The sequence below is a fragment of the Chinchilla lanigera genome, unplaced genomic scaffold (genome assembly GCF_000276665.1).
Source record: "Chinchilla lanigera isolate Chin_1 unplaced genomic scaffold, ChiLan1.0 scaffold00083, whole genome shotgun sequence".
Lineage (NCBI taxonomy): Eukaryota > Metazoa > Chordata > Mammalia > Rodentia > Chinchillidae > Chinchilla > Chinchilla lanigera.
Genome location: NW_004955484.1, coordinates 6,781,395 through 6,804,920, shown reverse-complemented (window position 1 = coordinate 6,804,920; position 23,526 = coordinate 6,781,395). Strand labels below are relative to the sequence as shown.

Below are 23,526 nucleotides of genomic sequence, written 5' to 3'. Positions count from 1 at the left end.
CATGGAGCTACATCTCTAGCTTTTTTATGTTTTATTTTGACATAGGGTCTTGCTAAGTTGCTTTGGCCGGGCTTGAATTCGTCATCCTTCTGCTTCAGCCTCCCCGAGTGCCGGGATTATAGGTGTGCAACCACGCCCGGCTGGCAATTGCAAACTTTCTTTTTCATTTGAGCGGCAACTGTGCACGTTCTTCTTCTTCATTTTCTAGTTTCCCAGGATTTCCTGGGTGGGTACATTTTATATTACAGGTAATGGCAGGCAGAAATGGTAGGCAGGTAACAGTAGGCAGAAATGGCAGAACTCCAGTGGATGCAAAGGGTTCTCTCCCTTCTTGTCAAACCCATTCATTTCTTTTCCAGCCACTCTTAGACTTTTGAAACTGTACTGTAGGGGCTGGGGATTTAGCTCAGCGGCATAGTGCTTGCCTGGCAAGCGCAAGGTTGTGAGTTCGATTCCCGGTACCAGAAAAAAAGCCAAAAAAAAAAAAAAAAAGAAACTGTAGTGTAGTTACTTACAACCATAAGGACAGTCTAATATCAGGAATGCAGATGGCCAGGTCAGTGTAATATTCCAATGTCTATTCAGATAGAAGCTAGTCTTTTCTTTAGTTTGCTATTGCCTCAAGCTGAGGAGCCTGTCCTTAGGGGTGTGGACAGATGACTTTCCATTTCTTCTCCCTGTCCATCCCACTGCAGAGTTCAGGCTTGGAGGAGGAAGGAGGACAAAGGACAGGGAAGTCTTTCTTGGGGGGGCCGTATCCTGACTTGTATTTGGTGGTCTCTGGGCTTGACAGATGCTCAGTGCCAATCTTCAGAGCCACTTGTGGGTCCTCCTGTGAGAACGGTGACTGCAGGTTACACGCTGTTCCTCTGGCTGCATCCCATGGCCCTTCCCTTCTTTCTACCCTGATGCTTTTGTATTGGGATCTTTTAACAAATGTCCCCCGGACTGCATCTGCTTTATGTAAAGGCCATTCATACAATCACTGCAAGGATTAAATGAAATAACATATGGAAAGCACTCTTCCTGGCACATGTTTACTGAACAAACAAATGAGTGATTCACCTGTCTCCATTTTTACAGAGCACTTGAAAACCTTATCATATACCGATCCTATAAAATAGGTTTAAAGAGACTCAGATATATTAAATTATTTACGAGGTAACAAAGCCAGAAAGTGGCTGAACTTGGATTTGTACCCGGCTCTGTCCAGTGCTAGAATTTCTGGTCCTTTGGACATAGGTCTTATTGTTTTAAACCCCAGGAAATCCGATGAAACCCGTGGATTCACCATCTCTCTATCTATCATCTGGTGCCCGCTTGATCTTATCAGTTTCTTGAATGTCAAGTGTGCTATCTATCCACTGGGATGGTCTTCTGGACTCTTACTTGACCATGCCTGCATGACATTTGGACAGACCTGACTTTTCCAGCATATATACTTTACCTCTAGGGACTGTGGCCAAATTTCTATGAGTGAACTCAATCAGAGGGCCAAAGAAATTTATCCTGATAAGCCAGACAGAGCCTGGATTTTCCCGCCAGAGCAATGCCACATCAAAAGTCACGGCATATGTTGAGTTTGGGCCTTCTGGGAATAATGTCTGGAGGGAGGGAGATGGTGGGGAGAGACAGCCTTATTCCTATCTTTTTCCTGCGGTATTTCAAGAACTGACACTGAATTTTAGCTACTAAAGCTTTGCTAGTGGCCTCAGGTGATGCTGAGGGGGACCTAGGAGAATCCCATTCATTCTTGTCCACAGTGAAGGCTTTGGGCTATGCAAATCTGCTTTGGAAAGAACTGGTCAGAGTTAGACTAGGATAAAGCAAACCACGGAAAGGAAACAAAACCACTGGAACATTAATTCTAATTTCAGTAGAATGTCACTTAATGAAATCCTAATGTTCAAGCAGGTCTTGGATACATACCACTATGAAATGTATACTTAGTCAGGATGCTATGTTAGCGTTAGCTAAGGTCTTGCCCCTTTGACATTATTCCTACAAAGGAGCAGACTTGGCTACAAGTGGGTCATCTGAAAGTCTGATTTTTAAAAGCTCTTATTGCTTGGGACAAAATGAAATTAAGCCTCAGCTTGCTGGCTGATTTCTGGTGTACAGACAACTATTCAGCCAATATGCATGGGTTCCTAACCGTTCTTGACGCTGCTATGGAGATCTGGTCAGGAAAGTGCATTGAAAGTTTTCGTTTTTTTTCTGGATTGTAAAATAAGTGGGATCTTATGAGAAGGAATGTAGGTGTAGTCCCATTGTTGGCTTTTAGAAAAGACCTTCTTTGCTTTTTGAGCCTCAGCTTTGTCTCCAAGAAATTACAAATACCAAAGCTTCCCCTTTAGGATTTTAGTATGGTTGTGGCAAAGTATTCAGAGCTCCTTGGAGAAGACTGCTATCGCATTGTTTATTTTTTTTGGTACGGGGGATCGAACTCAGCACCTTGTACTTGCCAGGCAGGTGCTGTGCCGCTGAGCTATGTCAATTAGACTCTGAAATATGATTTCAGAATTTTAGGATCCCAGGACCTAGGGATGAACTGGCAGCCAATCGATTCCAAGGATTTTTTTTTTTTTCAATTCTCTTTCTTGATACTGAACCAAAATTTTCTTTGGCTAAATGAGGTAAAGCATGCAATTATGGTCAGAAATGTAATAATAGGTCTACTGTAACAGTTTTCTTTCCACCACATATCTCTTGTGCTATCTATATCCAGATTACAAAAACCAGAAGAGATGGTAATTTCAATAGAAGCCGTGATGCTGTGAGTATACAAAGCTGTTTAAACTATGATCTGGTTTTACTTTTTCAATGTGCATATCTGAAATGTTTCTTTCTTTCCTGCTTTGAAAATTGGAAAAAGGAGACAAACAGTTAAAAGTATGGAAGGTCTATGCGTGCTGCTTTTTCTACACCTTGAAGACTAGCAAAATCTTTAATATGAGACTTTATTTGTACAAAGCAAAACTTCAAAACCACTCAAAAGCTTTTCTTATTAACTGCTGTCAGTCCTGTGATTTACAGAGGCAATAAAGAACTAGAGGGGGCACATTTATCATGGAGTTCCACACACCAGAAGCCATTTTCTCCAGCGGTAAAGGCAAGTGATAAAACGAAATTCTTTTGTTCTAAAGCAAGACACATTCTCCGTCCCCTGTTCTCTAAACCTAGGCACACCAGCTTCTCTGCTGGCAGCTGGCACCACCTTAGCGATAAATTGTTAACGTGAAACTTTGCTGGTCCACCTGGAACACCTGGTTGTGAATAGTGTTTATCTCCAACACACGGGAGTTAGCTGCCAACACATTTATAGTATGAATTCCTGGCTTACTCTGAGTAATTCTTGTGTGTGTGTGTGTGTTGTACTCTTTCATTTTGGAAGAGAGTGGATGAGAATGTTAAATAATATGAATTTTTATGTTTTGGTTCATTTTGTTTAGTAAAAAAATCATAACATTTGGATTTTGAATCTCAGTTTTCTTGTTATAGCAAAGAATGTCTTGTCTGAATTTTGATGCTGAAAAGCCAAACCAGTTTCAGGCTGCTTTTTTTTTTTTTTTTCAATTCGCTTTGTATTTGATTTTAATTTTGTGTTCTAGGCAGGCGAGTATGATACACAGATGCTTTAAAGTTGTTTCTGAGCTTTGATTACTCGTTTGTGGGTTTTTGAAGTGAATTAGTCAGGCATTGAGCTAAGCTGGACATAAAAGGCTACAACAGTTTTGCTGTTTGGGAGACAGAAAAATGGAGCATTTTTGAATATTTTATAATTGAGCACATCCATCATCCAACAGTATTTATTAAGCACCCACCTGTGTGTGGCACTGTGTCAGGCACAAAGATTCCTGGGAAAAATGTCAGTGATTTGGAACCAGAGACAATGGGAGTGTTTGTGCTTAGAGGACAACTAACACAAATGTTAAATTGTGAATGTTCTTCCTAATAGAGCAAGTTATGTGATTAATTTAGTCTCAGAAAAAGACAAGAGTGCCCAAGTAAAATCTCTTGATATTTCCCAATTCCACAATAATTTACTCTGCTCCTTAATGATGTATTAATGAAAAAATAGTATGTTCAAAAGATAGTAGTAAGGCAGAGGCCACGACAAATGTGGGAAAGAAAAAAATTCAGGTCAGGCACTTTTGTGACCTTTTGGCTAGTCTTTTAGCTGGGAAAGAATTCGGAATGGTATTATGGGGGAGTTTCATTTATCCGTCCATCCTTTGCAATGTATAATTTAGTGGTTAAAGTTATTCTCATGCTTCTGTCACTACCGGTTCCTTTTTCACAGGAAAGAGAAATAGGTCCTTCTGTCAGTAATTTGGCAAAAGTGCTGAAAAACCCATTATCCCTGCTGGAGAGAAAGCAAACCACCTCTGGTATGTGAGGACTTGGCAGGTTTCATAGCGATGAACCCGAGTAAGGAGCTTCTAGCCAGGCTAGGTTTTTATTCTCTGAGTGTACTGACCATTAGACATTCTTCTAGGACCCACCTAGCATTTCTCAGAGCAAAGTTATTCTCCATGCCCATCTCTGCATTTAAAAGAAATCCATTGCTGTAGAAAATATCGGATAAAAAGAAAAAAAAAAAAAGAACAACTGTTTGAATAAAGGAGTCACACCTTTCATGTATTTTGGGAAGGGACTGCATCAGTCTGAAAGACAGTAGGAAGTTGAGTGCTTGCTATGTTGCATAGGCCGGTCTTGAACTCCTGAGCTCCAGTGATCCTTCTGCTTCAGCCTCCCGAGAGGCTGGGACTAATACAGGTGTGAATTGCCATGTCTAACTTGGATGGCGGCAAGCTTGGCATTATGTTTCATGGTGTGTTTCTTACGGTCTTCCTTGACCAAAAGGAGAAATTAGCTGTTGGGTGGCGGAGGTGGGCATTGCTAGCAACTCAGGCACATAGGACGCTGAAGTTTGGGCTAATTTGGCTGTCTGGACACTGTTGCAGAAAAGAACGTCATAACTGTTTGCTGTGATTTTAGGTTCCTACTTCACAGTTGGAAAGAAAAATTCCTTTACAGAGGCTTACTTTTTTATATGACTTTGGAAGGAATTACATTTTATTTTTGACACTTACTGTATTGTAAAATCTCTAGTCTCTGATACTTAAGGTGGAAACTTTTAACTTTCCTTCTTTAAAAAAAAAGACACAACAGAACTCTTGGGGCCTTTTAGTACTATAACCTCTCAAATAATCCCGTAGCTTTGAAAAATGAAATACTTTATTTTATGAAGCAGTTTTGGGGTCAGTTTTTCTCCCCTAAAATGTATGCTTTTATGTTGGGTAGTTTAAAGACCAGCTGTTAACTGGAGCCAACAGTTGACCAAGTTGCATAAAGCTGTGTTTCCTATTAGTCTTGTATCTTTCCTATTAGTCATTTATGAAAGGGTACAGGAACATCTATATCCTCCAAACAAAAACTAAAAAAACAGATGTCCACACCCTATTGACTTGATGGTTTGCTGTTTTTTTAAAGAAATTAACATAAACCCACTTATTACTAGTGGATTATAAAAGAAGGCTTGTTTTGCTAACTTATCACAAAATTCTTAGTAGCACCTCACAGTTGCAAATTGATGTTTTACTAGAATTTCAGAGAATTAAAAAAAAAAGGAGTTGAACTGTATGCCTGGGAGCACCATGAAGGAGAAGCCATGACATTTTCAATAGTTGGGCATGCATGAGCCTCTAAAGGTGTGTTTATTATGTTGTCATGGTGAGTGGTGAATTAAAAAAATAACAGGACTGCTCCTTGGGTAGTTGTGACTTATTGGTAGTTATCTTTACAGGAGTTCCATGCTGACTTAAGTAAAGATCTTCAGGGAAAAAAAAACAAACTTTATTTTTCAAATAAATTCAGCTAAGAGCCTACAGGCTTCCGTGACACCAAGCTGAATTATTATTAATGTGCACTGCTGTGAGAATAACGCTTGCTGCTGTTTAACAATAGCCCCTTCCTCTGGAATTTCAGGAAAGTGGTAGGAAAATGAGAGGCAGATTAATGTGCTGCTGCTGAATTAAATGTGCTGGTTGACGGGCACAACATTTTTATCGTTACTTGTGCAAGGGAGTGTAGAGAGAGAGACCATTATTGGGGGTCAGGTCACATGTGGGATTGGTAAAGTTGTTTGAGAGACATTTTTGGCAAGCAAGGGCCTTGGTCTTGGTTAGAAAATGGTACTGCTAACCTATTGCTTTTACCTGGGATGCTCCGTTTCTCTCCTCCCGAGTGTTATGCGTGGTGTTTTTGAAGGCAGGGATGTGGTCTTCCAAGGGTATTCCTCATTGACTTCAAGTCTATTATTAAAACCAAATTATTGGGCACAACATTGCTCCTTAGTGCTTTTGAATGTCAGTGATTAGTAGATTGGCTTTGAAGTTCCGTGTCATGATTAGAGGTGTCTTTTTCATTTGGAATTATCTTTAAGTCAAGGTTCCTCAGCCTATGTTCCCTGATTTGTATCCAGTCACCTTCCTTCCCACCCCTCTCTGCTCCCTAGGCTCCATCTTCTAGCCATGCAAGACTGGTGTTCTCCAAATATGCCCTGTAGCATCCTACATCTTACCTTGTTGTCTGTGTGGAATCTACCATTGTCTGCTGCTATCTACCATTCTGTACACACTGTGTCACTTTGGAGGACGGTTCTCAAGTCCCTGCTTCTTATCTCCTATAATAAGCTTCTTCCCCTCCTCTTCCCCTACTGCACTCTATTGGATGCAGTACAATATTTGTGGGCCCTGGAAATTAGGGGTGATCTGATTCTTGCCACAAACTTACATTCCTCCCAGAATATTGGATGGAAAGTATTGGGGTTATATGGATAGAGAGTATTGGGGTTATAGGTGCACACCACTATACCTGAGTTAGGTTTTCTCTTTTGTAGCCTACACATTACTAAGGTGAACCCAGCTTCCCACCCAGTGCCTGGGACATGAACATTCCTCAAGCCACCTGTTCCATTGGCTGCCCAGAGACCCACCCAATTGTCTCTGTCTGGAATCTGATTCAGAGACAGGAAGTGTAGGCAGTTGAGTGCAGCAAGCCCAGCTAAAGTGTCGTGCGGAGTAGAGGCCTGAGTCAGCAACTTGGCAGGCCAGAGTCAGATGAAAGCTAAGATTGTGGTGGAGCAGAACCACAAGTAAGTGGAAGCTGACTGTAGAGAGGACAAAACAGAACCACGCAGAGAGAACTAGTGACAAGAGATGGATGGAGAGTGTCTTAGTTACTTTCATGCATTGCTGGGACAAAATATCCAACACCCAAAGTTAAGGAGGAGGGGTTTATTTAGCCCAGTTTGTGGAGGTTTCGGTCCATAATCAGTTGGTTTCAAGGCAGGGTGGCATGGCTGAGGGGCAACTGTTCAAGGCAGTGGAAGACAGTAAAAGCAGCACGAGCACAAAGGGGGCAATCAAGCCTCTTTTCTTCCCTTATACTGTATGCAAGCTACCTGCCCTAGGGTGGGTGTAGCACTCATACCATCTTCAGGGACCTCTTCCTCTCACACAGGCTCAGGATGTTTACAAAGTGAGGATCCTGGCCCCCTGTTGAGTCACTTAGTTAAACTTCTAAACTTCTCAAATTGACACAATGAATTAACCGTTACAACATCCTGGAGCTTAAACAGCTGCCCTAGGGCATGTCCTGTACACCTTAGGATGTAGAACTGCTGGGTTGTTTAGTTACTTCTAGACTCTCAAATTGACACGATATATCAACCATTACAGAGAGTGTGGCTATCCCAGCCCCCAAAGTGGGGGCTTCACAGGGACTAGAACCATACTGGAGAGGAGACAACAGTTCTTCAAGAGATGGTTCAGTGCTTGTCTACTGAGGTTGCAGTTGTTCATTCGGGTCACGGACTGTGATAGGAGAGTGACAGGATGTGAGTCTTGGTGGCACATACTTCTGTGACTTGGGGACAGTTCCCCATTCTCCCTCTAGGCAGTACTTTCCTCATATGTAGACTGATGACATACTAAGATCCACATCCTAGACTTTATGAAGAATCTAACAAGGTAGAGTGCGTATGGTATTTCTTTTGAAAGACTGACAGGTTCCCAAGATGTTAGCTATTAATATTATTAAGAATAGTAATTCTTGTGCTTGGTTTAAGGTTAAGAAATTGTGCAGGCCTCATTTCTAAGAGTGAAGATTCTGGACTGCCTGGTTTTAAATCACATGATCTTAGCTGAGTGAGACAAGCTAGGTGCCCACGTCCCTCATTTACGAAATAGGGAGAGTAGTGGCACCCACCATGTAGAACTCCCATGAGGATTAAATGAGCTAATATCTATTAAACACTTAGAAAACTCATGTAAAAAGATTTCAACAAAAAACTGTTATTACTTTTGTGACTTCCGCATGTCTTTGACTTCTCATTAAGACGTATTATCTTTATGATTGTATAGAAGACCTGAAAATACTTGCATGAAATTCTAACTCTTTTTTCCTTTGGGGTGTGGTGGGTATAGCCTCTCTGATGGTTGTTTCCAAATGATGCTTGCTGCACCCAGAGTCTCCTAGGGAAAGCCTGGGATGTTGGGCAGGCAGGAGAAAGTGTGGTTTGGGAGTTCAGGCAAGAGACCTAGAAGAAAGGTATAGGTTGGGGTGGATACAGCAGCATTTTATATCTCATGATCTCCAAGGCCAACTAGAAGTACAATTTGAATCATGCCTGAGGAGTGGTCTCAGTTGATATTTGAATGGTTGGTGCTCTCTATTCTTATTGATTTAGATTATTATTAAGTGTTTCTATCTAGCAGCACATGATATTCTTTAGCAAGAGCAACTCCATGGTATGTTTAAGAGCATATGGCTATAAATTGAGAAGTGAAAGCCTATCAGTCCAGTTCTGCTACAATCGCTGCATAACAAGCAACTCTAAGATGTCAGGGATTTGCAATCATAAACACTTATATTTTCTGTTCATAGATCTATGATTTGGTTGAGAAGCCTCTGCTTTTAGGCCATGTGTTAGGTTTAGGTCTCTTCCACATGTATATTAGTGTTCTAGGGCTCCTATAGCAAAGTACGACAAACTGAATGGCTTAAACAACAGAAATTTATTTTCCTAGAGTTTTAAAGGCTAGAAGTCCAAGATTAAAGTGTTGGAGAGGTTTTTCTTTTTTTTTTTTTTTTTGACCCTTGAGGCCTCTGTCCTTGGCTTATGGATGGTACTTTCTTGCTTACATGGATCTTGATCTATACACAAACATCCCTGGTGTCTCTCTGTGTGTTTGAATTTCTTCTTATACAGATACCAGTCAGTTTGGATTAGAACCAATTAAATGGTCTCCTTTTGACTTAATCACTTCTTTACTGGCCCAATCTCCAAGTATAGTCACATTCTGATGTTGTGGGGTTAGGACTTGAACATAGAGGTTTTAAAGGGGGTCACAACTCAACTCATAACCTCGTGTTTCCTCCTCCGGGACCTGCAGCTAGGTGGGACATACTCTTTCCATGGCAGTTCTGAGAGAGACAAGAAAGAAGATATGATATCCTTAAGACTTCAGCTTGGACCTGGCACAATGTCCCTTCCACATTCTCTTGTTTATATCAGATGACCAGGTCCAAAGTCAATGAAGCTGTGCTTTCTCCAGGGAGTCAGGGATGAAAGAGGAGGGAAGGATGTATCGAGGACAAATAGCACAATTTACTATGGCTAGCAGTCTACTATTTCAAGAAGTTTTATTCAAGTAGAAAGCTGGGTGGCAGCTATCCAGGGACACCTGTTCCCATAAATGTGGGTGGTGTGCACGGAGAGCTGCGGATGGGGCGGGGTGGGCAGAAGTGGCTCTCTCCGGTCACTCTGGTCTTTGGGGCTATTCCTAAATGTCCTCTGCTCTTGTTGTCATCTCTGCCAGATGCCCTTCCCCATTTTCTTTTTCTGGATAATTGTTATTCCTCCTTTAAGACAGTCTGAAAGTCACTTTCTTGGTGATATTTCTGTCTCCCTGAGGCAAAGCAGGTAGTTTCTTTCCCTTATCTCTCAGCACCTCTGTTTTAGCTTTTATTACTTTTTAAATTATAACTTTGTGTAACTCAGATATCAACTTTCCCTCTATCCTTTGGGTCCAGCACCATCGTGATCACTTTGTGCCCCAGGCCCATTGAGGATGCCAAGTTCAGCTGTGCTCTGTCACCACATTTAAACCCCAAGGGATACCAGCACCATCACCCACTAAATGGAAACAAAAACCAATAGTGAAGAGTCAAGTTCACATATATAAATTATTAAGAGGAAAGCTGGTTGGTTTCACAGGGGCGATGGGAGGAGGGTTTACATCACACCCCAAGACAAATAACTACAGAAGTGGCTTCTAGACATTTCTGACCTCCCCCTAGATCTCTTTGTTGCCTCTGGGTGTTCTCGTCCTCTTGGCAATGTCTGGGTGCTCTGGCTTGGCAAGGCTGCTGGGCGACAGCGTCTAGGGGCTGCTGCTCATGGAGGACAAGATGTGCATGGCGCTCCCTGGAGCTGAGCACCATTTGGCCCTCAACCAGTTGTGTCTTTTCTCTTGCACAGCTGCACGTACCCCAGGAGCCTCAACTGTTGCTCTTTGTTAGGAGAATAATTTGACTAGCTCCTGCAACTGCACAGTAATGCTCAACCCAGGGGAAGGAAAACAAGACTTATTGCTTTCAGTTTTAATGAGAAGTTATTTATTTATTTATTTATTTATTTATTTTTTTCTTCCGGTACCAGGAATCGAACTCACGACCTTGTGCTTGCCAGGCAGGCGCTTTGCCGCTGAGCTAAATCCCCCAGCCCTGAGAACTTACTTTAAGACGCTGTTTGGTGCACTCAACCCTAGGGGCTAATCGAGGAATTTTCTAAATTCAAGTGATGTCTCCTTGTTAGAAATTCTTACTGTAAATCCTAGGGTAATGCACTTTTCTCCCTGTCATTCATTACAGTGGTTCCCGGCTAGCAAGTCATATTTTTTTTTCAGGTAGAAATTAAGCTCTATTTATTTTTTGTATTCCAACAGTCAAGATAGACCCTGGAACATAGTAAGGTGTTAAGAAATGTTGGCTGAATAACTAATTGAGTCCAATTCAATGTTTTTTATTTTAAATGATAATCAAGAAGCCAATGGAATGTGAATCAGAAACTAGTAAATATGTTTCCACATTCCCGGAATTGAACTAGAACTGCTATTTTATTGAACCTGAACTAAATTGAAACAAAGCTGCTTGATATTTTCATTGTAAATCAGTTAGAATTGCTTACTGCCTCGAACAACAGATAAACTGCACTACCGCTTGACTCAGAGTGGAACTAATCTCAAAAGCTTACTGGTTTGATTCTCTAGTTACTTACTAAGGTACTTGGGTATTCTATGAATATGAAATTGCCATTTTTGTTGGCAGTGGTTCTAAATACATTAAGTTATAGGTGAGATCTTTTTCCTGTTTTTATTTTATTTTCTCCACTGAAACCACAGGGCGTCTTAGGAGATCTTCTGACCTAAGTGGAATTATTTCAGGATTATCCAAAGTATTGTGGATTCATTCATTCTTCATTCACTCATTCATTCAATGGTTCTTTGTGTTTTGGCCAAAAACCTGTTCTAGAATAAGATGGAAATCAGTTATTGAGAAAAAAGTTGGGAGTAAGAGCTTTTCCTTTTCTTTCTTTCTTTCTTTCTTTCTTTCTTTCTTTCTTTCTTTCTTTCTTTCTTTCTTTCTTTCTTTTTCCTTTTTTTTTGAATGGGGAAGAATAACAACATAAGTACATAGGAAAACAAAACTAAAACCAGGAAGAGATTTGTGCCTAAATATGTTCCCTCAAACCTTACTCATTTTACTAAACAATTAATACAATAGAAATTATGATAAAACAATAGATAAAAAAATATCTTGGAAGCAGTAACAGTCAGAAACAGTTAAATTCAATCTTCTAGAAGAAAGTTGCATGAATTATGAGGGAAGAATCATTGCATTTGAATTTTACCAACTTTCTTTTTCATTCCTGATTTGTGAAGAGTTTATTTGTTTACCTTTCAAAAAAGCAAGATTACCCTCTCAGTAATATGAATTTGCTGGAGAAACAAATTAAAATCTAGTGAGTAATTTCAAAGTTGTGTGCTGTAATTTATCTATATAGAAGTGGCTTCTAGACATTTCTTTTTCATTTAAGAAAATATTTCTTAGAAGGAGTTTTCTTTTTTTTTTTTTGTACCAGGACTCAAACTCAGGACCTTGTGCTTGCGAGGCAGGCATTTGTGCCTCTGAGCTATATCCCTGGCCCTCTTCTGTTAAAAGTAGTACGCATTTCCAAATGTTCTTATTTGATGGTGAGATGTCACATTATCTCATTGGTTCTAACAGCCCGGTGATATCCCCTTTAATTCTGTCATGATTTTATTAGAGTTTAGAAAAGGTTAATTAGGTATTCACTGATCTTAGTGGAAGAAGAGTTAAAAAAATATAATATTACAAAAATGTCCTGGTAGGGTATGAAGGCAACACCACAAGGGGGTACTATAATTTTATCAAATTTGTCCTGGTAAGTTGGCTCAGAAGGTGAAATGATTAGGGCCTGCAGAGTTAATTTTAATATGCTAATACATCACAGCAAGTTGGGAACTTAAATGAAATGATACAATTAATATACTTTTATGGGATGTAGAAAGACTTAGTAAGGTCATTTGTAGATTATATTAGAGCTGCATTTAGACTTATTGGGTTTAAAATTCAGCATTCTTAAAAGAAAGCAGCAGATGTCTGACATACGCATTTTAGTGACCTCTGAATGAAGAAGTGAATGTCAAATTGGGTGGATCTTGATCTAAGCTTTTAAAATAAATTAACTCTCTGGTTTCCCTTCTAAATACAACTAGGGAACAAGCTTTTAGATCTTAATTTCCTTCGTATTGCAACACAGAAAAAGTTTCATTGTGTTAATCCTGGAAGGGATTTTTTGAAAGGCTGTTTAATCATAGAGGACTTTCGTTTCTTAATGTGTCTCTGAAAACGATTCTACAATTTTGCTCAGTGATAAATTTGAGCAGCCTGGAGACTTCCTTGGTTGAACCGTTCTCCTCTGTTGTTTAATCTGAAATCATTGATGGTGCTTATATGGTCAAAGGATTTTTTAAAAATAAAACATAACAGCCCGGCACGGAACGTGTTTAATGTGGTAATTTTCGCAGATGTTGCTCATTTACTGAGCTAAGTAGACCGGGGTATTTGAAATAAGCTAGTGATTTATCTATGTGGAGGATCGATTAGGTGTTTACAGACTACACGAAGACTGTTAGATATTTCATCTTTTGTCACATACTTACCCAGTGGCACAGTTAGAGTGCTGGACCAATCTTTAGTGTCATGGTAGGATTAACTGAGATAATGTATGTAAACTGCCTGACACAGATGCGGGAATGATGTTGAGGCAACCCACAGCTTTAGGGCTGGCAACGACCTCCTTGGCTATGCCGTGTGGTTCTTAAGCTCCTTGCAAAATGCAAGATTAGGAAGCTGCCTTCGTCTCTTCAGCTCTAAGACAGGCACAAATGTTAGGATTTAGCAGTTGGAAAGTAGAACTTTTGGTTGAAAAGCACAGTAGAAGCTTTTGACATCTTTCTACTCCACAAAGTAGCCAATCAAAATTTCATGAATTTGTGCCTTCTTCCCCACGGGACTAAAGACAGCTATTCTTATTTTGTACTTTAGAAAAACAACCTGTAAGTCTTTTCAGATCTCTTAAATTATTCCAGCCTATAAAAGGTTGCTCGTGACTGTCCAAAGCCAGAATCTGGCAGTTTCCCTCCTGCTTCTTTTCTCCTTTGTATCTCCAACAAGAGACCCCTCTTACCTGAAGGCTTTGATGTGCCTCCACCTTTAGAACAATTCAGATCTCAGGAGGCAGCAGAAGTTGTTCATGTTTTTGCTGGTGTCTGTTAGTCAGTTTTCTACCACTGTGACATTATACTTGAGAGAGTCAGCTTATGAAGAGAAAAGGTTTATTCTGGCTCACAGTTTCAGAGGTTCTGGTCTGTGGTTGCTTGTCCCCACTGCTTTGCGCTTGTGGCGACATAGTATGTCATGATGAGAACACAAGGTAGAGGAGGCAGGTTCACCTCATGGTATCTGGTAAGCAGAGACAGACAGGAAGGAAATGGGGCTTTCACATCACCTTCATGGGTGCAGCCCCAGTGATCTGATTTCTTCTCACCAGACTCCACCCCCATTAAAGTTCCACTACATTCCAGGGGTGTCATAGCTTGGTGCTAAGCCTTTAACACACATGCCTTCAGAGGACACTTCCAAACTGCAGCAGCATCACATTCTCTTCTCTGCTGTTCTTGCCTCACATTCCTCTCTCTACCTCTTTGCCTTAGTCCCGTCTCTTCTAGTTCACTCCATCTCACTTTCATTCCTCCTGACCTCTGCGCTCTCCGCCTCTTTGCCTTGTGCTGCCCTTTGCTGACTTTCCAGTGCTGCAAAACTTTCAGCCGCTGAGCAGCACTCTTTTCTTTCCTTCTGAACTTCAGCACTAGACTTAGTGTCTCTTTATGGCTGATAAGAGATGACAATAGCGTGTACAAGGTCAACCCATTTTAACAGAAATCATAGTGCTTGTTTCTTTTTGGTGCGGTAGTGGGGATTGAACCCAAGGTCTTTGTACTGAGTTACATCCCCAGCTCTTTTTATTTTCTGAGACAGGGTCTTACTAAATTGTTAAATTCCTCAGAGTGGGATTGAACTTGTGATCCTTTTGCCTCAGTCTCTGGAGTGCTGGGATTATAGGCTTGTGCCACCATGCTTGGGTAATAATGCCAATTTTAACTATGGGGACCCTTTTTAAGAAGTAGATCTTAGGAGGAAAGGAGCTACCTGAATGAGCTGTGGAGAAATTCTTGCTTCTGATGGACCACCCTTGTGGAAGACTGATCCACCTTTGTTGAGTGGGCTTTTTCTTACGATGGTGGTCTATGTGTAATTATGTGGAAGTGAAACTACGCCTTGCTCTCTAAAACAAGGAGTGTCTACTCGTTAAATAGCTTGAGCTCTAGTCCTTTCTCTTTTCCTACGGCTGCTGCTTTGGTTCTGGTTCTTGCTTTCTCCAGCCTGGAGTGTGGCAAGGGAGGTACTAGATTTCTCTGACAAGCATCCTTGCTTTCCTCCATCCTAGTGCGCCTTGATGGAGTATGCACCTTGCTGCCAGAAGGCGCTTTCTAAAGTGTAGATCTGATCATGCCTATTTGCTGTTTTAAAGAACTCTCCAGTGACTCCCCATGGCTTTTGTGAAAAAATCTGCACGCCTTAGTCTGGAGTCCTAGGCTCTTTGTGGTCTGGACTGTACCTAGTTGTTTTTTTTTTTTTTTTTTTTTTTCTCTGGTGCTGGGAATTGAACTCACGACCTCATGCTTGCCAGGCAGGCGCTGTGCCCCTGAGCTAAATCCCCAGCCCCTGGACTGTACCTACTTGTTTAGCTTCACATAGTCGTAGCCTGGATGTCGGGGTTTGTCAGCTCTTTTATCCCTTGTTCCTTGTGCAGTTCCTCAGACCTCCCTACCAACTCTGTGCCTCACTACTTGAGGGTAGACGTGGTGGTTGCTGTCTCTCCTTGTTGCCCTTCCTTTTATCTGTCAAAGACTATCTCCAAGTCTCTTCCTTTTCCCAAATTTCTTCCTCCTTTTGCATTATCCATAACCTTTATTGTTTTCTGGACTGCTACTTTAAAAACACATAATTTTTATAATTTGCTTGGATACTGTTTCTAAATCTTATTGTAACTTTACAACATTGAAGGTCTTAATCATACAGTAAAAAACACAAGTATGATTTATACCAGGTGAGAGTTTGTTCTTTTGCTTTTTGTCAACAGATAGCATTCTTAGTTTAGTGTTTCTATGGGTAAAGGATGGAGGCTTAAAACAGGTAGTTTTATATTAGAGAGAGAAAATGGAAAAAAGGGAGGATGGATAGAAAGAAAGAGTGGTTAAAAATGCTTCAAGGGCAAATATACCCAGTGGATAACTTTTTTTCCTATATCAAAACCTTTTAATGCACTTGCATTACCAACTGTTGAACACTGGGACCAACGATGCAACATACACAGTTTAAAGAAGGGAGGGTTTATTTTTGTTCATGGTTTCAGAGGATTCAGTCCACGATCAGCTGGCTCCAAAGCAGAAACATCCCAGTGGAAGGGTGTGGAGGAGGAGCAAAGCTGCTTATTTCATGATGTCCAGGAAACAGAAGAAGAAGAGTGCCAGAAAGGAGGTGCCAAGGACCAGACAAAGTCCCCAACACTGTGCTTCCATAATCCATCTGGGCACACTCAGAAGGGTGTTTTACTGATCTTTCAAGTCAATCAAGTTGGCAATCAAGATTAACTGTCACAGCATCTCTTTCTGGGAATAGGCACACAGATAAAAAATCTCCTTTTGCATTTCTATGGAGTCCTGATTATCGTGGGGTTAGTCTTGATTGTCTGTATGAAGCCTTAATTAGAGGAAATAGTAATGTGTTTCTGAAGCAGAAAAGTCATAGGAATAAAAAAAATACTTCAAATAATTCTCAATTTCTATTTAGCAAGATCTGATATAGAACAGAAATAATTAGAGTGATAAAGTCTAACTGGCACTAGTGAATTTGACTAAAAGCCAAGAGCAATAGAGTCAGGACACTTATGTTCATGTTTAAATTACTCAAGTGCTTAATTGTATAATTTCAGTTTCAATTACCAAATGCCCTTACTTTTAAAATTAGTCCTTTGAGTATTAGCTGCATGATGTTGTTATTAAAGTTGAAAATCTGCTATTATGGTTTAGAGGATTATTGCAAAGTTGTTGGCATATGTCTTGTTTAATAAATAAGTTTAATTGTGCATGTAATCTGGTAATTTAATAATGATGAATTATAGTTTTACAGAAATATTGAATGACTTTTTTTCATAGGCTAAAACAAAATTACTTTTTAGGGATTTATTTTCCAAAGAAAATATTTTATTACAAAAATATCTAAGCTACCTCATACTATCTAAGCTGCTGAAAACAGCGAGATTCTAATGGAAATTTTACATTAAATATCTCCCACCATAAGAGATTAAGAGCAGGGAAATAATTTTCAGTTAACAAGGTCTCGGTGTTTATACATTTCGTGCTTTCTCAGTTTGTATTTCTCCTAGAATATTGAGAATATGACAAAGTAGCCTATACAGGAGATTAGTGTATTTTTTCTTGGGGAGGCACTTTCCCATTTGATTATGAGCTCAGCAGCTGCTATTAATGTTAATGAGCTTCAATACTCAAGACAGTCCCTTGAGCTCTTCCTGAATTACCTTGGGCAAAATCTCCGGATTGGCATGATGTTGTCCATGCTTCCATTTGCTCTAGCTGTCTCTGTTGAATTTGAGGGTGGGGGAGGGTAGTGCCAATTGATTTAGCCCTATGCCTTAGAAGAAGAAAATTTGGAATTTGAAATTCAAGTATATTTTCATTTCTAACTGATATTGGCCTCCCAGTGGATTCTTAGATGACATCCTTGCATGGAGAAGAATTGCTTTATTCACCTTGGCTTTCCATCGTGGGGTGAGGAAACTGGGGGACATGGTTGGATTGACTTGCTTGAGATCTCAGGATGACAAACAAAGGACCCAAATCCAAGGTTTTCCTGTGGATAGTTGTGTGAACTCTGGGAAGGGTCATGTTTGTAAGCCACAGACTACAATATTCTTTCTCATCTAATCCTTGTGGACAGATGGAATTTTGGAACTCAGAATTTCTGGAATGTTAGAAAGGTTCCTTCTCAGCTCCATTACAATGACCATTAAGGAATAACCAAGGACAGAGAGAACAAGAGCAGGCAGGAGTTGTCATTCCAACCTTGAGGCTAAAAATAGATGGGAAAGTGGTAATTAATTTAGAAAAGCAGAGAAGCTGGAATCTGGTCAGGTATTAGGGGGAAGGGTCAGACATTAGATGCAGCCAGGACTTCTGAATGAGAGGTTGCACCTGGGGCAGAGGCGTTGTTGAGCAAACACTCCCTCTTCAGGTGTCTCTCAGGTGACTCCCCTTTGCCGCCCTCCCAAAGGAGAGGCAGTTTCTCCAGAGAGAGGGAAGCAGAGGAATTTGGGTCTTTAGGATTCCAGGCAGAACTGAGGCTGGGGTGATGGTGCTAAACTGGAAAGAGAAATTAAGATGAATTCTAAATGCTGAATGGGCGAAATGTCCACTTCGTCTCCTCTCCCACAGCTCCTTTCAGAAGGCCCTGGAAGGCCCTGATAGAGGTCTCTATCCCCTCTCTCCTCTCCCTTCTTCCCTGTGTGACTGCGGAGGCCAAAAGGCTCCAAGACCTGCTGGGAGAGTCAGCAAGCTGGACACCTGCAAGAGCCAGTGGCGTAACTCCAGTATGAATCTGAAGATTTAAGAACCAGGAGGAATGATAATATGGTTTGAGACAAAGGACATGAAAACCTGAAGCTCCAATTTGAAGGCATTCAGGGAGAAGGAGTTCTTTTACTATGGAAAGTTTCAGTCTTTTGATCTCTTCGGACCTTCAACTGATTGGACAAGACCCACCCACTGTAGAGAAAATAATCTGCTATGCATAGTCCACCAATTTTATTGTTAATCTCATCCAAATGCAGCCTCAGAGGAACACCTAGAGTAATGTCTGGTCAAACATCTGGATGCCCTGTGTCCCAGTCAAGTTGACAACCATATGTGACAAAAAAGGGGAAAAAAATCTATACTAAGTCATGATAAAATAGCAAAATAAAAGAATGGAAAGATTCTTCAAACCAACAGAAAATAAACAAGTAGAGACTCAGATGGCTTTAGCCTTTTAACAGTAGCCTTAGAAGCTAGAAGACAATGGAATAACACCTTCAAAAGACTTAGGGAAAATTATGTCCAAAGTGGAATTCTGTATTCAGCTAGCAGTTAGCTACCACCTTAGTTATGACTTTTTTAGTTCAGAAGTTTCGTACCCAGAATTTTTATTTGTTTGTTTTGGGGGAGTGTCTCAAGGTCCCTAGTATTTTCTATTGGAAAATAGTCTGATTTAGGCCAGTGTTCCTAAATGGTTGGGTCTGTGATGCTCAGGGGAAGAACAGATTCCACATCAGATACGAGAATACTCAAGAGAAGCCACTTATAACAGTAGCAGACACTGTTGATCCCTGCCTGGCTGTATTCCCACTTGTGCTGAGCTACTCGCCTTGACATTGCTCTTGAGGAGCTGGGTGGGGTCAGGGGGAGCCTATAAGAGTTTGGGGGTGGGGTTTGTTCTGTGCTCAACCTTCAGCCAGTGACATACATGTCCAACCTCCCTGTCCTCAGCAATGTCACTTCTGGGCATGTGCCAGAAATGTTCCAGAAAGTACCAGGAGGACCAGGCTTTAGATGCCCAAGAAGTAACCCTCTCACTGATGCACCCTCAGATAGACGTGGGGCCCATTCTTCAATAAGTTATGTGGATCCTTTGCTCAGGATCTGTTTTTAGGGGAACTGTGGACTTTTAGATCAAAGAATACTCATATGAGTTTTTCTTGCTAAAATGCAGAAGCATCTTCCTTTGAATTTAGCTTTAAAGAAAAAACAAATGAACTTCTTTATAATTTTGGGTTGATTTGTGAAGTGTGGCATATTTTTCTGGTCTATTTTAATTGAAAAAATGCCGGAGGAGATATGTTGGTAAAAATACCTTTTACTTCATCAAATTTCTTTGATATTTTAGTTCAATTTTTGTCCTTTAAAATCTTTTCAAAGTATCCCAAGCTGTTTGAGTAATTGGCCCTGAAAGTAAACTGGTAAATCTTTCTAGAAATTTCCATAGATGCAGAAAGTGGTAGCATAAAGTGATACCCCTGTTTGTTTTTTTTGCTAGTGGTACTGAGGATGGAATCCAAAGCATGATACATGCTAGGCTATCAGTCCAGCACTGAGCTATGCACCAGCTCCATCACATTTCTTTTTGAAAAACTCCCTCTTGGCTAAGCTCCAGGCTAAGTGTTTCATTTTAGAGTTTTCCTGGATACTATACCTTAGACCCTAAATTCTCATGAGTGTCTTCTGAATCATAATTTAGGCCCAAAAATGTCACCGTGGGGGCCACATGGCTCAGATTAAGGATAGTGTCATGTTTAGAGAAACAGAGTTTAGTTACCATGAGCCATTCAGCTATCAGATATTCATCCCATTGTAACCACTGTAGACCTGTGCTCACTGCATTAGGAGTACTTGGAACGGTGAGGCTTTATGTTTAGGCACATTTACTCCCAGTACTTGAGTTATACACTTAGCAAGAGTCATATCTGTTCCTGACTCTGTTTATGCCAGGTTCTCTGGCATCATAAATATACAATTTTGTTAAATGTGATGTATACTGATAAACTACGAGGAAGAATTGTTTCTGTGAAAACTACCTTGAGTCCTTCAGAAAAATTCAATAAAGGTTTTTGCTAAAGTTTCTGTCAAGCTAGAAATTTAATATGGAAAAATATCACAAGTCTGGATATCACAAACCCCATAGGTCTGTTCTTAGATTGCTGCACAAGTGCCTTTAAATTTTTGCTGTATTTTAAGCAAACAAACAAGAAAGCAGACTACGAATCTTAGGCTCAGCTTGTGCAAGAAAGATAGTGTGATATGCCATTTGGGGACTTATACTGAAATAGAAATTCTTAGTTTTATTTTTTAAGTTTGGTGGTAGGAGGTATTTTACATTAAACAATAGATGGCTTGGTAGTAGGGGGAAAATTAAAATGTTCACATATGGGCAGTAGAAGACAGAAATTGTCTATCCAACAACTACTCATCAGTAATCCACAGGTGACTGAATCACTTATCAAAATATTTTATTGGTGAAAAATTTTATAATATTGATAAATAGGTGGGAAGGGTAGGGTGCTACTCATAAAAATAGCACAAAAAAGCAAAGCATGAATCAAGATCCAAAGAAACATCCCAGCAGTGGCCTATAGCCTTGCAGCTGGAGCTTAAAAATAATCACTTTGGGTTACTTACAAACCAACAAATCCTAGAGCATTTAAAAGTATGAATTGTTTGTCTTTACCAGTTTAGTATAGCTTGCAAAGTAGGGCATGGATGAGCTCCAAGCAAAGAATTTGTTTTTTACAAAGTTGTATGTTTTCTAAAGAAAACAGTATGTGGGAAAAATACTGAAAAAGCTGTGCTCCTCGTATCCTGATTTTGAGGACCCTGCAGGGGATATAAATGCCATGTTTCCCCCAGGAAATGAAACATCCTTGATCTAGTCAAAAGGAGTGGAATTCTGAAATGTTTATAGAGCAATACAAGTGAAAAATTGACTTTCTATCTGGAAACAATTGAAGCTAAAAATGTAAGTAACACAGGTCTGTAATCCTAGCACTCTGGGAGGCTGAAGCAGGAGGACTGAAAGTTTGAGCCCCACTTGGGTAATTTAGGAAGAACCTGTCTCAAGGTAAAAGGTATAAAAGGACTGGAGATGTAGCTCAATGTGAAGGCTCTGGGTTTAGTCCCCAGGACTACAGTTGAAAAAAGAAGAAAAAAAAAAAAGGAAAAAATTAGTAATAAGAAGAGCAACAAAAAAGAACCACAAATGTAATGGTCATTATTAGTAAGGTAGAGCTGGAGTGGAATAGTTTCCATTTCAGCATGTTTGTATCTTGGAGGAAGCTGGCTCCAAATTGACAATCACTGCATAAAATCCAAATGTACCATAAGGGGAAAAGAAAGCCACTGCTTAGTAGCTGGCCCTGAAATAAATCAAGGGTTTCATTGATTTGGTTTGTTTTGTTGGGAAGATGGCATACAACAAAAAATGAAGGATGACATGTCAGTGGGAAATTAAACTGTGAATGATGCAGAAATCATATATGCTACAACAAGAAAAGACAGCTGAGTATGAAGAGAAAGAATGATCTGCAGGCAAAAATTGCTCATGGTATGCCCCCAAACGCCCTTTTACGGTAGGCAGTGGTACCTTGGTGCTTGTCATTAATTTGTTCTAGGAGATGCAGCGAGTACTAAAAATGATGAGGAATCAACAGATTACTTTTTGGCTGGAGAAGGTAGCCACCAACCCATGAACACCGACAAGTTCTAGCTTGCGTGTTGAGTACCACACAATGAGCATGGGGCAACATTTTTGCATCAAAATGTGTCAAGTACCAAATTCAGTGAGTTTCAAAGCAGCTGAGTACTATGCCAAGGCATGACTGTCATGGACAAGAGCTGGTGTCTGCAAGTCACCGACAGGGCCATTGAACAGTGGTGAAAATACAGGTGAGCAGTCGTGTTCCACTCTGTCACAGATGAGTATTAAATTTCATTAAATGAATGTATATATGTTTAAAATACGAATTTATTTAAAAGTTGTTTTCCTTCATTTCACTATCAAAAATCCTAAAAAAATTTAATGTGTCAGTCATCAGCTCTGAATGAGATGAAAGACCTTTTAAAATGTCCCCTCTAACTGGCCATGGTGGCACATGTCTGTAATCCCAGCACTCAGGAGGCTGAGGCAGGAGGACTGCTGTGAGTTTAAGGTCAGCCTGGGCTGCATGGCGAGACCCTGTCTCAAAACACAAAACAAAATAAAAAAAGAAAAATAAAATTGAAGTCTTTAAAAAATTTTTTTTCTCTCTCTGTTTCAGCTATCATTGTTCTTAGCCTGAATCTTATCAAAATAGAGTCAGTGATATGAAAGTGTTACCTGTTTGGTGTCAGGAGGGTGGAAAGGCATTCAGAGTTAGGCTAGCATCTTCCAAGTGACATAATAATCCTTCCCTAGCCCAGAACTAGCGTGGCCATCTAACTGTGCAGGTGACTCTAGTCTGGTTTTGTTTCACATCCCTCAGACTGCACTGGAACATTTCCTGCACCAGTCAGTCAAACTGTGTGGACTCATGCATTCAAGGGCCCAAGGCAGGGTAGCCCCAAAGTCAGCCAAACTTGCAAGCTGACAAGTGTGTGGACCCTGTGCCCTTCACACCGTGCTGTGTGTCCCTCAGCAGCAGCTTCGCTATGATGCTTGCAGCTGAGGAAGGGATGCCAGCAATGTTGTGAGCAAATAAAAACTGTACGGGTGATAAGTCTCTTAATCTCTATGCAAAGCTGTTATGCACTTCTGTGTTAGTTATGCTCCCCCGTCACTTGTTGGTTATTACAGATTTGAGGAGGGAACCTCTTGGATATATTGTAAGCTTCAAAAACAAAAAGCAAAGACCAAAAACAAAAAACAGAAAAGAACCCAGAGCAAACAGAAAGATGAAAATGATTTGGTTCCACTTCTTTCTTTTCTTTTTTTTTTTTTTCCACAGTGAACAGGAGCTAATGTGCATCACATTACAAGCTACAGAGCTTCAATTAAGTAATTCAATCACTCTGTTTTGGTCATTATGCAGACTTGATGGAAAGTTTTCTTCCTGCTCCCAGAAACTGGGAATATTCCACTGGGAGAGCTAAATAAAGGCAGTGTTTTAAGAGGGTTGTGAGAAAACCTGACAAATGAGAACACCAGACAGCAGAAATCGGTATGCGC

General features: G+C 40.4%; 1 long non-coding RNA gene across 1 annotated transcript in view; it reads left to right on the top strand.

Moving 5' to 3' along the window:
• Positions 1-2,732: 2,732 nt before the first annotated feature.
• LOC106146554 overlaps positions 2,733-23,526 on the top strand; it is an 88,263-nt gene continuing 67,469 nt past the window's right edge. The window contains exon 1 of the long non-coding RNA XR_001231042.1: positions 2,733-2,776. This is a non-coding gene — a long non-coding RNA (uncharacterized LOC106146554). The remainder of the gene's footprint in view (positions 2,777-23,526) is intronic.